At 36.8% G+C, this 17620-nt stretch overlaps 1 long non-coding RNA gene across 1 annotated transcript in view; it reads left to right on the top strand.

The window, feature by feature from the left end:
- LOC121139485 overlaps positions 1-254 on the top strand; it is a 42707-nt gene extending 42453 nt beyond the window's left edge. The window contains exon 3 of the long non-coding RNA XR_005876438.1: positions 150-254. This is a non-coding gene — a long non-coding RNA (uncharacterized LOC121139485). The remainder of the gene's footprint in view (positions 1-149) is intronic.
- The last annotated feature ends 17366 nt before the right edge of the window (positions 255-17620 follow it).

Below are 17620 nucleotides of genomic sequence, written 5' to 3' on the forward strand. Positions count from 1 at the left end.
TATAGTTGTGTCAGATTTTATTAATTTGGATATTTCTGTGTATTTCACATAATTTTGATAAGAGTTATATATATATTGCTAACTTTCTCAAAGAACCATCTGTTTCATTGATTCTTTGTATTCTTTTCTTTGTTTTGTTTTGATTTCAGCCCACAATTTGATTGAGATTTCACCTTACAACTGTCAGAATGACTAAGAGCAGTGATACAAGTGACAGTACATGCTGGCCAGGATGTGGAACAAGGGGAACAAACTGGCAGGAAGGTAAACTTCTGTAGTCACTATGAAAATCAATATGTCAGTTCCTCAGAAAATTTTCAATCAATATAACTTAAGATGCATCTATACTACCCTTGGCATATAACCAAAGGACAATGCATCCTAAGGACATCTACTCTACTATGATGATTGCAGTTTATGCATAATAGCCAGAAACTGGAAACAACTGAGGTATTGGTCAACTGAAGAACGGATAAAAAAGTTGTGGTAAATTTTCACATTGAACAATTACTCAACTGTTAAAAATATATAAGCTCATGAAGATTGCAGTCAAATTGATACAATGCAACAAAAAACAATCTTGAGTGAGGCAACTTGGACGGAGAAAGACATATATGGTTTGTATTCACTTATAAATGTATATTAGTTGTTCAGTAAATGATAATCAAGCTACAATTCACAGACTCGCAGAGGTTTGGGTAAGATGAGGGCAAGAGGGGAGAATCATGGATCTCCAAGGAAGAGGATGTAGAATAGTTTATGAGGATGGATTTAGGGTGGGAGAGATCAGATGAGAGGGGAAGGAATGGAGGGAGTGATTACAGGGAGAAACAGCAGAAATTTGAAGAGGTGTTGAAAACTAATATAGTGGAAACTTCCTGGAATCTATGAGGGTGACCTTAGTGAGGACTCCTAGTAGTAAATGAAATGGAGTCTGAACTGACAATGCTTTGTAACCAAGAAAGGCCTCCAGTGGTGGGTCTGGGTTATATTCAGTTGAGTTTTTCTTGGAGGACCTGTGGAGAAATCTAAATGACCCACGCTGATGGTAAGACAGAAGTTCCAGCCAGGCAGTGGTGACACATGCCATTAATTCCAGGACTTGTGAAACAAAGGCAGGCAGATCTCTGTGAGTTTGAGACTAGCCAGGTCTATAAGAACTAGTTCCAGGACAGCCAGAGCTACACAGAGAATGCCTGCCTCCAAAAACCAAAGGATAAAAAAGACGGAAGATCCCCCTCTGAAAACTGACAGCAGGGCTCCATTGCCAAAGTCCAGTCAGCATTTTGAATGTAGATAGTTTGAGCTGCTGTGGGTTTGAAGCCTTCTCACTTACATTCTAGTTTCTTTGATGCTAGAAGGTAATCTGCATGCCAAAAGAAGAGAAACCTGAACACCAACCCAGCCACAAAACCTTCCATAAAACCTTCTACTCACAATCTGTTCTGTCTGTAATATGTGCTGGTGCAATGATGGCACTGAACATGTGGGAGTGGCCAACAGATGTTTGGTTTAACTTGAGGCTCACACCCTGAGAGCCATCCATGTTGGACACTGCATGGATGACCATAAACTGGAGACTGGATAGCTCAGAGATCTGGGGTATAACCAAACACAAAAAGCAAAATAATCAATGAAATGATTCCTAATGATACCCTGCTACACTGATTGATTGGTATCTTTTCCAGTTGTCATCAGAGAGGCTTGGTCTCACAGCATATAGAAGCAGGTATAGAGGCACAAAGTCACACACTATGAGGGGAGAGAGGCTAAATTGGACGTCTTTATCTGCTTTTTTTCATTTGGAAATATGAGAATCCTGAGAAAGTGGTGGGGGGAGACTATAAGAGTCAAAGAGGATAAAGAATACCAGAAGAATATTGCCCACTGAAATTTTAACCAACAAATCAATCAACTAATCAGGGATTACATGGGTTCACAGAGATAGAAAGGGCAAAAATTGGGCCCACATGGGTCTATACCAGGTCCTTCATGTATATGTTATATCTGTTAGCTTGATGTCCTTGTGAGGTATATCTCTGAGTCTTTTGCTTACTTAAGACTTCTATTGCTATCAAATCACCTTCTCCAGTCTCAATATTTTCTTCCTTGATGTATTGTATCTTTCTTTGTACTATCTGGCTGCGATCTCTTAAAGACCTGCACTTTTCTGAAGAGGAAATGGTGGGGTAATGGATCCGGGAGAAATGGGAGGTGGCAGGATGGAGCTAGGAGGAGTGGAGGGAAGCAAGAAGGGGAAGCTGTGGCTGGGATATATTGAGTTGAATGTCTGAAAATCTATTTTCAAAAAAAACATAATTAACACTTGATGGTTTTGGACACATGATATGAAGATTAATTTTCTTATGTCAGAGCTTTAAGAGTTAAAGGATAGAGCAGAAAAAGAGGTAAATATTTTAAAAAATATTGAAGATTAATTGATACCAAGTCCTTATCATGTAATATTATCATGGTGACTATAATCCAAATAACAAGGAGAAAGAAAGCAATTATATAATGTAGAGAGAAAGAAGAATTCAGTTGAAATGCTTCACCACAGAAATGCAACAAAAGTGAAGGTGGATATTGATGCAGGCCCTCAGGGTAAGATACCTTGTGACAGATAGGAAGCCTAGCTACCGCAAGATATTTAACATTCATAAGGTTTCTTTCATTTTATCTGAATACACTGGGCAATTCAAGTACACAATTTAACTCTGGATGAAGTAATAGAATTAGAAATGAGGTGAATGTTCGAAGTAGATGAGGGTGTTTTGTTGACCTTGAAATTGAGCATCTTTGTAGAGTATACTTACAGATAGAGTCACTCCTAGGTAGTGTCACCTGTTCTTTATTATTGACTGCTAATTTTGATTCATTCAGTTTTTCATTTTCAAACACACACAGATATGTATACACATATACAATGAAGGGACTCTAATAGGCCTGAGCATGGCAAACAAGGCTCTGGCAGGCCTTGCCTATTCCCTATTTCCTCTTTTTTGCTAAAAAACTTTAGATTAGATTCCCCAATCTAGCCACCAAAGCTGTAAGTAGTAGCACACAACTTTAATCCTTGCACTTGGGAGGCAGCGGTAGGTGGATCTCTGTGAGTTTGAGACTAGCCTGGTCTACAAGAGCTAGTACCAGCAAAGCCAGGTTTGTCTCACAGAGAAACCCTGTCTCAAAACCAAAAATCAAACAACCAAGTGAGCAGCAGCAACAAGAATAACAAAAAAGCTAGCCACTATGTTCTATTCCCTTATTTGACCACTTCCTTCTCCTGAGGTAGGTTACCAAGGTCCAGCTACCAAAGTATTGAGGCCCCACAATCAGAACCCCCCTCATTAACCTGTCCAGTGAAAATTAAACACCTCATCTTGACAATGGTTTTCCCATTTTATCTTTATAGATTCTCTTTTGCCTATGGACCCACCTCTGTCTCCTTTCTATCCAAAGGCATTCCTTTGTCCTTCCACGACAATTATTCCATCCCTCTCTCACTTGTCCCCTTTATCCCCTCTCCCTTGTCCCCTTACCCTTTTGCTTCATCCCTATATCCTGTCTTTGTCTCTTTATCCTTCCCTCTGTCCTTCTGGGACAAGTAAATGACTTTGTGCTGCTGAGAATTTGTTGTCTGGGGATATGTCCTGTACTGATGATTCCAGGGTGTCAACCTGACTTTCATACAACACACATACATGCATAGTAAAGTGAGGAATACATTCCTAACTCAAGTAATTAACTCTACAGATTTCAGCTTTTCCAATTAAAGTTGTATTTCCTGGCTGAAAATGCTCATAATTATAATTTAATTGAAAAAATTCCCCTTCATATTTAATTATTTTCTTTCACTGTGTAGATTGTATATGGCAGTAGATATTCTGAACACATATTTTCCAATAATCTAAAATGGTAAGACTTTCTTTCAGGTGTTACAATATAAGAAATGAGAAAATAAAATGTATTTCTAGTTCTGATCAAAGGCACTGTGAAAACTGAATTAAGTGAGACAATTAAATTCACAAGTTGGGAAGGAATGGTCAGAAAAAAACAAAAGTTCCTTGCTTCTGTTTTTCAGACATGACAATTACAAGAATAAGACAAGAATTTTGAATGTGGTAATTTGAATATATGATGAAATATATCAATTTGAAAATAATACATATAATCTGAATATGGCTAAGAATTTAGTCAAAAACCTAAAAGACTGTGTAACTATATATAGTGATAAAATAGTATTTCCTTTATTAAAATGTTGAGTATTTACTTAGTAATTTGTCTCTCTTCTAGCACAACTTTATGTAACTTTCTCACTAGTACTGTTTTGATGTTAATGCAGGTTAAGGCAGATTATGCTGCCTCTCCAAACATATCAAAGTGTTTAATTTGGCTTTGGCTTAATTAAACCCTTCATTTTATATACAAGAACTTGCTTAATGTCAGTTTTTCATACATTCTCAGGAACATATACATGCATATCATGAAACATTAACTACTATTTATTTTGTGTAAATGATAAATAAAATCAGAAGTATTCAAAAGTTACCCAGGCAAGTTGCTCATGAAGCATATCAAACCAGGTAACCATCATGATGATGGATATGACATTTGAGTGGTAATGGACTAGGAAGACAAAATGGAAACTGTGTTTAAAATACCTTTGCACAGTGATAAGAGGAAGAGCACAATGAAAAGATAATGTTCTGTGAAGGAAGGGTCAAAGAAATAATGTCAGAGATAAACTTTGTTTTGGAAATAAATCAGGGATATAAAATCTGCTTAATGCACAGAAGAGAATTCAGGTCTGAAATTATAAACATCATCAAATACCAAAGCTAAAAAAGCTGTAGCCCTCGGGGAGAACTTATAAATGTTGTTTTGCTAAATGGTCATATTGTCAAGCTGCCGTCTACATATTTGTTTACATTTGTAGGTTTGCCTCTCCTAACTATGGTCAAAGAAAATTATTATTGCAGATGGTAGTGGTTAATACAAAGACATGTAACTATTTAAAATTAAGAGAATAAGTGATTATGAGCCTTAGCTGTGGACAGACATCTGTATCAACACCTGGATCCAGCAAGGCTCAAGGGACATGGAAGTCACATGAACTTGCAGCAACTGTGGCTATTTACAGAACCTGCATTAGGATTAAGCTAATTAAAATTCCAACACAAACACCACTTCTAGTTGACAGTTGCTGACTTAGAATCATTTAATTTGGGGGATAGCCATGCCCACATGCACAAGTGCAACACTCATTGGATTCAGGAAGCTGTAACAATATATAAAAAAAGAGGAAATGAAATGATGAGGATGACATGTTAAAAAAAAAAACCTCAATCCCCCATGGGGGAGATGAATGGAGGGAGGAGATGTGGCTAAGAACCAGATACAATAGATAAATTTAGGAAATTAGGGCACAGGATTTGAGCTGGATCTAAAGTAATATGTTAGCTGCCCAGGGATAGAAGCAATTAATAGTCCTACCCACATACAATGACTATGAAATAATAGAATGACCAACATTGTCGTGCCATTTATAAAGGTGCAATAAGTAATACAGACATTTGCTGGTAACTAAAACTGTCTAATTGGACTTAAGGTCCACTCAACAGGAGGAGGTAGTCAAAATTTACTCAATTTTTAGATAAAGGACCTTACAGAAGAATCTACTACCATAACTTTGCTAGAACAGCATAATGCGTTATTACATTCTAAATCTCATCTTTATACCCACAGATAAGTATATCTACCTGAACAAAGAAGTTTCTCTTTATGAAAAATGGAGACATTTAAGACAAGAGGGTTGAAAGGTTGTAGCAGACAGTATACCAAGAAGTCCCTTGTGAAAGTTCCTAGAGATAGCAGCGAAAGGAAGACATGAACTGTGACAATACTGATAGACAGGCAAAAACAGAAGGGGAACAGTATAATAGGGTCCTACCCCTAGACAATATTGATAGCAACCAATGACTGATGGGAGAAGGAGAATTGGCTTCTCCTAGTCATGAATTCCCTTGTTGGTTATTAAGTACAAAGTGGTCAGTCTTGAAATGATATGCAAACAAAGAATGAAAAAGGACTAAACAGGTTGCATTTTCATATTCATGGTTTTAATAATAATAATAGTAGTAATAATAATAATAAAGCAGACTATCTACTTGAGAGTGGAGGGCATGAAAATGGTTGGAGGGCTGGTATCTTTGAGAAGGTGGAGAAAGCAAAGAAAGGAGTAAAGTGATATAATTTTATTTTAATTAAAAATGAATATTTTAAAGGAACAATAAAAAGTTACATTGCCCTACCCAATGGCTATTTCAAAAATATATACTTCCCACATTAATGATGTCCTTTTTACAGTATGTGAAGAAATTTGTGCTAGACAAAGGTGTTAAACATATACAGGTTATCAAGATTCTCAAAGGAAATTACAGAAATCCTTCATATAAACATTAATAATGGTTGCTGCTACCGTCTTTTCTTGTTGTTATTTAAGTAAAGATAACTCTACATTATTCATTGTGTAGCAGACTAAACAATGACCTGATCTTTACAAGTAAAGCTGAGACAGGAAGTCATCTAATGTAAATTTAGTCACAATGACACATAACTTAAATATTTTAAGGAGTCATGGTATAACACAAGATATATTGGAAAACTGATTAGCACAGACAGACCAACTCTTAAGATTCAGGACAGATATATTGTATACTTTTTCCATTAGAACAGACACTAGAAAAATAAATTCAAGGTAGACTTAATGCCAGTTGGTGTCATTCTTGTAGATATGTGAGGGTCTCACTACTGCCAGGTCTCTCCTCCAACTTATAATGGCTCCCTCTATTATGGTAGGGCTACCTTAAATGCCCTCCCCTGACATTATCATGAGGTAGATGACTACCTTATATGCCATCCTAGATCCCTCATCCAGTGACAGAAGCAGAGGAAGACACTCACAACTTAAAACAGAACTTAACTCCTGGAACCCGGTTGCAGAGAGGAGTGATGAGCAAAGGAATCAAGACCAGTGTAGAGAGAAGCCTTTTCCTTGCATGCCACTTTGGTTTTTCCCCACCAGTCGCCTGGGCTCTGCCATGTTGTAGTTCCCAAATAACACATAAGTCGCTGTATTAATTCTGAAGCTGTTGGCCTTGCTTGTATCTTATTGGCTAGCTCTGACTAAAGTATTTCTCTTACCGGAGAAAAGTTCTGAACTTCTAACCCCAATGGCAGCTACATCTTGACTCCCTGTGTTTCTCCTACCCAGAGTCCTCCTGGACTCCTAGTTGCAACTATCTTGCTTCCCTATTGGCTAACAGTGCTTTATAGACATATACACAGGACTTCCCCATCAGACCAGGGAACACATGGACCCCAGAATGATGACTGAGAAGCCAGCATGGGACTGATCCAGACATCCCTCCCACTGAACCTGGGTGACTGAGAGGAGGCCATGGCAATCTATGAGACTAGATCCCTTTTTTTTTGGTTTTTATGAGACAGGGTTTCTCTGTATTGTTTTGGAGGCTGTCGGTCCAGCCTGGCCTCGAACTCACAGAGATCTGCCTGTCTCTGCCGCCTGAGTGCTGGGATTAAAGGCGTGTGCCACCACTGCCCGACATAGATCACTCTTTATTCCTGGAATACAAATAGAATCTGGAAGCCCTTTCCACATGGAGGGATGCTCTCTCAGCCTGGACACAAGGGGGAGGACCTAGGCTCTGCCAGAGATGATATGACAGACTCTGAAAATCCCTCATTGAAGCCCTTACCCTCCCTGGGCAGCAGAGGGCAGACAGAGTGGGATGGGAGTTTGGAAGGAATGGGGGGCCAGCGGAGTAGGGGAAGGAGAGGGAACTGAGAGTAACATGTGTAAAAAGGTAAATAAATTTAAAACAAAAAGAAAAAAAGAAATGTAAAGAGAAGACTTTCCCTGCTAGCTGCTTTGGTTTTCCCCACCAGTCGCCTGGGCTCTGCTGCCTTGTAGTCCCCAGATAACACACAAGATGCTGTATTAATTATGAAGCTGTTGGCCTTGCTTGTTTCTTACTGGCTAGCTCTGACTTAAGTATTTATCCCATAATTGTTAATCTAAGTATTTCTCTTACCGGAGAAGTTTCCGGGCTTCTTATCCCTATGGCGGTTACATCTTGACTCTCTGTGTTTCTCCTACCCAGAGTCCTCCTCAACACCTAGTCCCACCTATCTTGCTTCCCTATTGGCCAACAGTGCTTTATTGACATATACACAGGACTTCAAATTCAAAATGATCTAATCACCTGAACTCAAATGAATTCTCACACTGCAATTCTGTCCATTATTCTCTTCACATTTTCAGATAAATACAAGTAGCGTACAAAGAAAGCATTGGGTATGTTTTCTCACAGCTTTAACACCAGTACTCAGGAGGCAAATACAGGCTGTTCTCTGAGTTCAAGGATAGTGGGAGTAGACCAGCCAGGACTACATAGTGAGAGCCTTCCTCAAAAACAAAGAAAACAAAATAAAAGGAACGTTGGGCTAAAAAAGACAAGCTTAGCTTAATGAAATATCATGGGAACCTCGTAAGATAATGCTGAGAACACTGTAGGTGGTGACGACCTGGAGTATGAAATTTCAGAGGGAATGGAATTCTGTTAAAGAATCGATCTGACAATTTTATATTTTGAATGAAGAATGTGTGCTTCTCATCTTCTGGCACTAAAGAGTTGACTATGATTATAGACCTGACATATAAAAGTGAAAACTTAGCTTTGCTGGGACAATTGATACTGGTCACCTGGGGCTCAACAGCCATCTGCAATTATAAAAGACAATGACTGTCACAGACTAGCACAACTAAAAGCAATACACACATCAATGAGTAATCAGAGGCCCAATATCAGTAGGTGTATATAAATCAAAGAAGCTGCATCTATTATCAGGGGTTCATGGAAAAGATAATGGAAATATTATAAAAGCCAGAAAACAAGAAAGTCTTTGGTGAAATATTCTCCACTAGAAAGGGAAACATGAACATAAGCTGAACAATGGCAGTATCAATAGACTTGAAAACACATAAGGAGAGCAAATTCATTGAGTACTATCCATAGACAAAGAGTTACAAGCAACTAATGAATGGAGAGAATTAGCTTCTACCAGACATGATCACCATTTATTGGTTACCTAACACAAAGTGATCAGCCCTGAAAACTTATTCACAGAAACAACAAAACTAACTCAGCACAATATATTTACGTATGTGTACATACAGGTAATACATACATATGTATGTATGTATGTAACAATAACAATCAAAGAAAAACAAGCTATGAAATTTAGAGTGGGGTGGCACATAAGCAAGGGTAATGGGACCATAAAGAGCAGATTGGGGGGTCAATGTGTTATAATTCTATTCACTTAAAATATCTATCTGTTTATATTGAAGAATTCTTCCATGATTTATATTCTGGTCAATCCTCCCAGACACTCCTCCTTACCTCCTCACCCAAATAATACATGCCCTTTCTTTCTCTCTAAAATAAACAAATGAACCCAAAATTCCCCATAAAACACCATAGTAAATGGAAACTAAATTATATAACCAATAGAGAATGCAGTCATGTTTTGCTCAAAAATTTATAAACCTCAAAAATAAAATGATATACCATCATCATTGAGATAAAAAAACAAATCTCTACTAAGTGTTTCTTCTTGGTCAGCACACAGAATCTGTGGTCCAGAAGCAGCCAAGACCTCACCACCTGTTGGCAGTCAAGCATGATAGTGTATATGAATTTCTCAGGGCCGGGCAGTGGTGGCACACGCCTTTAATCCCAGCACTCGGGAGGCAGAGGCAGGCAGATTTCTGTGAGTTCGAGGCCGGGCTGGACCAACAGCCTCCAAAACAATACAGAGAAACCCTGTTTCGTAAAACCAAAAATAAATAAAAAAATAAAAGAATTTCTCAGGAACCACTGGTTTTGAAGGCATGAAGGGTTCATTGAGAGCACCTAAACCTTGGCAATGTGAAAGACTAGGAGAGGCCTTTGGTTAAGGTAAAATTTAAGTTGTATTAAAAACAAAACAAACAAACTAGGTTGGATGTCTCAGAGAGAAGTACTGCTTGCCAGTCTTCTGAAGAAAGTCCCTGAAGAAAGACTGAGAGAGACTATCAGTGAACATGTAGCCCACTTGCAAGGACTGCAATTTTGGAGATGTTTGTAATATGGAAGGTCAACTAAGGATAGCAGCAGTCATGGAATGAAGCTGGCTTGATGCTACTAGACAAGTGTGTGTGTGTGTGTGCTGTGTATTTAGTGTCAGGGAAGTGGAGATGCCTAAGCCCTTTCATTTCAGAAAATTCTGAGTCCCATAAGTCTGTCACTGAACTTTACACTATAAGTCGTTGACTTTGCTTTGATCTGATTTTAACTGTGTCCTGGCTCTTTCTTTTTGAAATAAGATTACATAACTTACTGATACATTTTGAGATGCTTTGCATATTTTTGAGAAACTTTGAACTTCAAAGTAGACTTTGGATGTGTTAAAGAGACTGAACTTTTAAATGCATTTTTTAAAATTTGAAGTGATAAAAAATTGGAATGTGTTTTATACCAAGATGTTAATAATAATATGGCATAAACAAGAAAACGAGGGGTATGGTTTAATAGTGGATTGTGTGTCAAGTTGACAAAAGTCATTGTTCTGGTTTGTTTTTGTCAAATTGACACAAACCTAGTCATAGACAGGAAGATATTCTCTTAATTGAGAAAATAGTTCCATCCACTTTGACTTATGACAAACTCATAGGTCATTTTCTTGATTAATGTTTTGGAAAGGCTTAGACCCCAGTGGTTAATGCTATTTCAAAGCAAACTGACCTAGATAAGAGGAGCAATCCTACAGTATTCCTCCATGTATTCTGCTTCAGTGCCTGTCTCCAGGTTATGCTGACATCCCTCAGTGATGGTTTGTGACCTCTGAGTTGTAGACAAGAATACCTACTTTTCTACCTGAGTTACTTTTGGTCATGGTATTTATCATAGCAGTAGAAACCCTATCTAAACTATCATGTGTTTGAAACTATCATGTGTTTGAAAACTGTCATTCCCTCACTGACTTGAACTGAGTGATATCATTTGTTCACACATGCGTAGATTAATTCAGAGCACTACTTATGGTCAATTTATGAGCATTACTAAAATAAGCAAGATCAATAACACATTTTTCCTGTGTTGCTCTGACATAATAATTTTCTTTTTCCCCAAACAACCTTCATTATTTCCATATTTAATCTATAAACAAAGCAAAGTCTAACTGACATATGGATATCACTGAGTCCTCTGACTCATAAATATGCTAAACCCTTATCCACATATAAAGTCTTACACCACTTTCAGGAATACAATGATATTTAGTCATACATACACAAATGCATTTCATCATCTTGTTGTTTCAATGTCTTCTCTTTTATTAATTTTAATGTATAACTTTCTATTGCTGTCAGATATAGCAAATTACAATTCAATTTTAATATGTGACTTTGAATTCTTAACAAGATACTGTTTGTTTTCTGGAGATTATTATGGTGTTAACTCATACACATTTCTCTTTTTTCCAATATGGATGCCATCTTTCCTATCTAGTTGTGCTAGCAAAAAGCAGCAGCCCACAGTTTCTCTGCATTTTCTTATAGAGTTCCATCTAAAAGTTTCAAAGTTTCAAAGTCAATACACTAACACAAAAAGAATAATAATTTCTGCTAACTCCTTTTTAGAGTTTTGCAGATTTTATTGTGAAAATCCTGTTTATTTTGTGTACCTAGTTTAAAGTAGAGCTTTAACATAACACTTTTCAATATTGATCTGCGCACTCCTTTCCTTTATTTGATCTGTATTTACAGCTGTCTCAATATAAACAAAATTTATCTTTTCACTTAAACAAAACAAATAATTCTTGTGATCTGTTTAAAAAAGTTTCAAAGTCAAATTCTACCAAATCACTGACTTTTCATTTGAATATAAAAATCTTTGATTACTCATTTTCCTTACTTTCTAAACCCCCCTTTTCAAAAACTTTTATGATTAATTTTATCTTTCCTGTTAGTATATGTACTGAAGTATATAATTATGTCTTTGCAAAAATGAAAGATTCTAATTTAATCTATAAAAGAAATTATATTACTATAATAACACTCAAGAGCTTTTGGGCAGGAGAATAACATGTTATTTTAAGACATTTATTGCTGTTATAAATGCAGAAACTTGTCATTTGGCATCTACATATAACAATAGAATAGTGAAAGATATCTTTATATATTCAGGAAATAGAATATTAAAACTAAACAATTTTCTACCTCTTTCCTTAGGATAATGCAACTGAGCCAAACATGCTTGCCTTTGTTTTTTTTATATTACTTTACTTTTAAATAGCTTGCTTCACATGTCAATCCCAGTTCCCTCTCCCTCCCCTCCTCCCGCACCCCTCCACAATCTCCTGCAATCTCCCACCTTATCCCCACTTCCTTCCACACAGGGGATATCTAGAGTCTATCATTTTGCTCAGGGCAGGGTCCAGACACTCCCCTAAGAGTCCAGGCTGAGAGAGCATCCCTCTTTTTGTTATGGGCACACAAAGTCCATTTGTATGCCAGGGACAAACACTGATCCACTGCCCAGGGCCCCATAGGTTGCCCAGTACTCCTCACTGACTCTCACACTCAAGGGGTCTGGATCAGTCCCATGCTAGCCTCCCAACTGTCGGTCTGGGGTCCAAGAGCTCTCCCCTGTTCAGATCAGCTGTCTCTGCTGGTTTTGCCTGCCCATTCTTTGCCAAATTGCTCATCGCTCCTCTCTCTCTGTCACTGGGTTCCATGGGTTCAGTTCAATGTTTAACTGTGGGTATTTGCCTCTGCTTCCATCAGTCACAGGATGAAGGTTCTATGATGGTTATAGACATCAAGTTCATTATCAGGAATGGGAATTTAAGGTGGTCTCTCCACTATTGCTTGGCTTGCCAGTTTGTGTCATCCCTTTAGACCACTAGAGATCTCACTGGTGCCAGATCTGTCTTCTAACCTATTATTCCCTCTTCCCCCTATTCTACCCCCACTCCACCTTCCTGTTCCCCCATTACCTAATCTCTCTTCCTCTTCTCCCCCTGTCTTCTTCCCAGATCCCACTTCCCCCCACCCCTCGCCGTGTTCCCAATCTGTTCAGAATATCTGGCCTCATTCCTCTTCTCTGGAGTACCATGCATATCTCTCTTAGGTTCTTTCCAGTTTCCCAGAATCTCTGTCAGTGGAAGTGCAGACTGGCACTATCCTGATCCATGTCTAAAATTCATATATGAGTGAGTACATACCATGTTTGTTTTTTTGTGACTGGGTTACCTCACTCAGGATGGTTTCTTCTAGTGCTATCAATTTACCTGCAAATTTCAAGATTCCATTGTTTTTTTCTGCTGAGTTATACTCCATTGTGTAAATGTGCCACATTTTCTCTATCCACTCTTCAGTTAAGGGGCATCTAGGTTGCTTACAGATTCTGGCTATTACAAATAATGTTGCTAGGAATATAGTGGAAACTCTTAGAAGAGAAAGTGGGAGATACTCTTCAATGAGTTGGTACAGGAGACCGCTTCCTGATCATAGCACCAGTAGCACAGACATTGAGATCAACAATTAACAAATGCGACCACCTGAAACTAAGAAGCTTCTGTAAGGCAAAGGACGCAGTCAACTAGACAAAAAGGGAGTCCACAGAATGGGAAAATATCTCCAATATTTAAAAGAACTCAAGAAGCAAAGATCCAATTAATAGGTGGGGTACAGAACTAAATAGAGTATTCTCTATAGAGGAGGCTAAAATGGCCAAGAGACACCTAAGAAAGTGCTCAACATCCTTAGCCATCAGGAAAATGTAAATCAAAACAACTTTGAAATGCTTGCCTTTGTAATATTTAAAAATATAACTAAGTCAAGTTAAAAATGTGAATACAGTATAATAACACATAATTTTTCTTCAAGACTAGCAACTGAATTTTTTATTTTCAGAGTTGTTGTGTTGTGCATTTAAATTCAAGAAACAGTATAAAATTCTAAATTCCATATGACCTATGTGACAAAAGATCACAATTATACTAATGAAGATAAGTGTAGTAATCCTAGAAAGCAGGAATATCTTTACAATAGAAAATATCTATCAGTAAGTGACAGGGGTGGCTTTTAAAACCAAATGTCTGATAGAAACTAACCTTAAGTTAAGGGTGTAAAGTTGGGACAAAGTCAACATTCCAGAAAGTAACTGAAACTTTGAATGAAGGCACTGTTCTAATACTGCGTGCAAACAGTAAACCAAGGAAACAAAGACAGCGTTCAAGACTTTCAGAGTCCCACAGTAAGTCAAGGAAACAAAAGCATAAAAATGAGCAACTCTACTTAGATTTCAACTATTTTATAGCATTTCTATCTCTTATTTTAAGCCAAATATATTTCACTTTCAAACAATGTCCTTCAATAATTTCATAGATTCTGAATAGGATGAAACTTTACTTTCTGCAAATACTTTGGGAACATTATACCGCAGTCAACTTAACAATGTTAGTAATATATAGCAATATGTGTTATTGCTATAATTAAATATAATCACTGGCTGATATTAAAATACCTGTGTTGCTTTGAATAATATAACTATAAATAGAGTTTATGTTCTTTTATGTTTTAAAAGCCTTTAATTATTCAATGGGTTACAAAGGTCAGAGGTAAAAGGAAAACCTGAAGACAAAGGAATCACCCTGTTCACAATCATTAGAAATAATTACCCACTTATTTCTCTCTGGAATTGTTTGTTACTTTTTTCAAGCCAAACTTAAGCCTCCTCTTAATTATAACTGTAACCACAGTAACGAATTTAAATGTCATGGAAAATACTAGTGAGAATTTGTAAAGATAGCCACTTGCTGTTCATTGTGTAGCTAACTTCTGGCTTGCAAATTTGCATAATTCACATGTACAGATATTTCTGCAGCCATATATAATTTATTCTGTTCTTTAACTGACAGAAGTTAAGTGTTCATTACAAACTCAAAGACACATTCTATTAGTTGCATACAAAATAAAATACAGAAGTATAAGAGTTTAGCCTTGCCTATTAGTGTACCAGTGGTCTCATAATAATCTGTCTATGAATAACTACTTTTTCAAATACTGCCAGTTCAAATCATATAACTACAGACACATCACAAAGCATAATTCTTTTAATTATTTTAATTAATTAATTTAATTAAAATATTCTTTTAAAACTAATTTGTCATTTATGTTTTTTTTAAATTGCACCCTTATACTTTAAACATTAAGTGTAAGTATGCTGAAATATTCAACAAGAAATATCAAATGCATGCTATACTTAACACTGACATATCAGAACACACATTTTTTTCTAAAACACAAAATATTAATCTTGTCTCATTTGCCAAATAATGTAAATTATGAAATATTGAATTCATTAAACATTTCCAAATTGGTTCTATACAGACTCTCTTTAAGCCAGTATGCTAAAAACCAATTTCTTTATTAACTTTAGAAAGGAGTGTATGTTTGTATGTGTGTGTGTGTGTTTGTGTGTGTGTTTGTGTGTTTATGAATGCAAATAACCAACAAACCACATGGCATAGTGAACTTCAGACCCACAAACATAAAGGCAAACAGATACTATCACTTCAATCCCATTACTCGTCAATAACTCAACAGGAAGCACAAACACAGACCTCACTGATCCATGTGAAAGTGAGCATTATTCTTATGCAGAAGATATTCTTTATTGTTTACCTGGAGAAAGACACATAGAAACAATTAACACAGCATGTGATCTTCACATCTCAGCAAAGCAGCAGTTTATGAAGCTCATTGTCTTATTAAATTACTGAACCAAATTTACCTGCTCTGTTATTGATGATAATTCAAACACAAAGACTAGAATGTAGACTTCTGCCTAAATCCTTGAATAGCTATCAGAAAAGGACCAAAGGAGGCAATGTATTTATGTGGTGTAAGCACAGGAATATTTGAAAGGAGATCTGATCAAACAATATGATATGAAAATGGAAAGTATAATACAGTTGTAAATTTGAAAAGTTAATTTCACTTAAACTTTTAGTAATAAAAGGGTTCATTTCAAAAGACTATTATTTTAGGAAGAAAAAATAAAAAGGAAGAAACCACTTTTATAGGAACTAACACATGAGTCGGGAGCTAGTCTACTGAGGAAAAGAGGCTTCTTGAAGTAAGTTGTTTCCAAAAACCATATAAACAAAGATCTTAAACAGTGTTCCTTTACAAGAGCATGGAAATTCAAGTGCAGTGTTATCAAAGAATCATGTTTGCTGGCTTAGTCACTAAAATGGCAACTAAGGCAGTGACTGAGGTGACTTTAAATATTTCCTCTTACCTTGAAGACATTTTAGACTGCTTTCTTTCTAACTGTATTACTGACCTTTATAACTGGGGTTTGCAAACACCTTTTCTGGAATTGTTTGTTTTTGTTTGGTTTGGTTTTTCCTCACAGATTGTGATCTGACCTCATCAAGCTCATGTCACTTATTATCTCTTGAGATTTTTTATTAACCCACCCTTTCTGTACATTTAAGAGGAACTCAAATGGTTTGAAGATGTAGGTATGGATATGGGCTCACTGAATGCATAAATAAATAAATACAGAGAGAGACAGAGACAGAGAGACAGAGACAGAGATAGAGATAGAGAGAGAGAGAGAAAGAGAGAGAGAGGAGAGAGAGAGAGAGAGAACTCTTCAGAATCAAATTCATTTAAAGAAATTTGTCTTTTCAATACATGGAGACCATGACAGAAACCCACACCAAATCATGATGCAGTCCATTGGAATCCAGGATTGATGGACACATCTCCAAAACATTCTTGAATCAAAATATCTAAGTATCAGGAAACACCAGGAAAGAGGGGCCACAAGATTGTAAGAGCCAAATGACCAGGAAATTTCCTGTGAAATTTGTCTCCTGGGAATGTCAGAAGCTACATCCTAAAAGTCTCCCTAAATATGAGCTGAATAAGAACAATTAAAATAGACATAGTAATGTAGAGAGGAATCATCCCAATAACCCACATGCACAAATAATGAGGCAACTAAGGAATGCTTAAGGTAGGAAAATAGTCTCCTAGGAAGTGTATGCCCATGGACAGTGTACAAAGCTTTCTGCCACCCATTCTGCCTCTTTCCTCTTTTCAACTGATGGCTGACCTCACAATTCATCTCTCTCTGCTTGCTAAACACTGGCAATGTGATAACCCGCTTTACATTTAAGCTTCTATTTCCAGTGCCATTAGGGACTATATATGTTCCAAAAACATAAGAAAGAAAGCAAACTCTTTCTTCCTTAATTTACTTTGTCAAGTTTTTTTTTAATCAAAGCAACAGGAAAGCCACTAATACAGCAACTAAAATAACTGAACCAAAATGTGAATAGATTTTATTATTAGCTGGTCAGGAATGATGGGTAAAAAATCTATTAAAGTCTTTGAATTCTTAAAATGAAACAATTATGCTATTACAAATGCAGAAAGCTTTATATGTTACAGTAAAACCATTGCAGTTCATAATAT

The sequence above is a fragment of the Mesocricetus auratus genome, unplaced genomic scaffold (assembly GCF_017639785.1).
Source record: "Mesocricetus auratus isolate SY011 unplaced genomic scaffold, BCM_Maur_2.0 Super-Scaffold_15014, whole genome shotgun sequence".
In the NCBI taxonomy this organism is placed as follows: domain Eukaryota; kingdom Metazoa; phylum Chordata; class Mammalia; order Rodentia; family Cricetidae; genus Mesocricetus; species Mesocricetus auratus.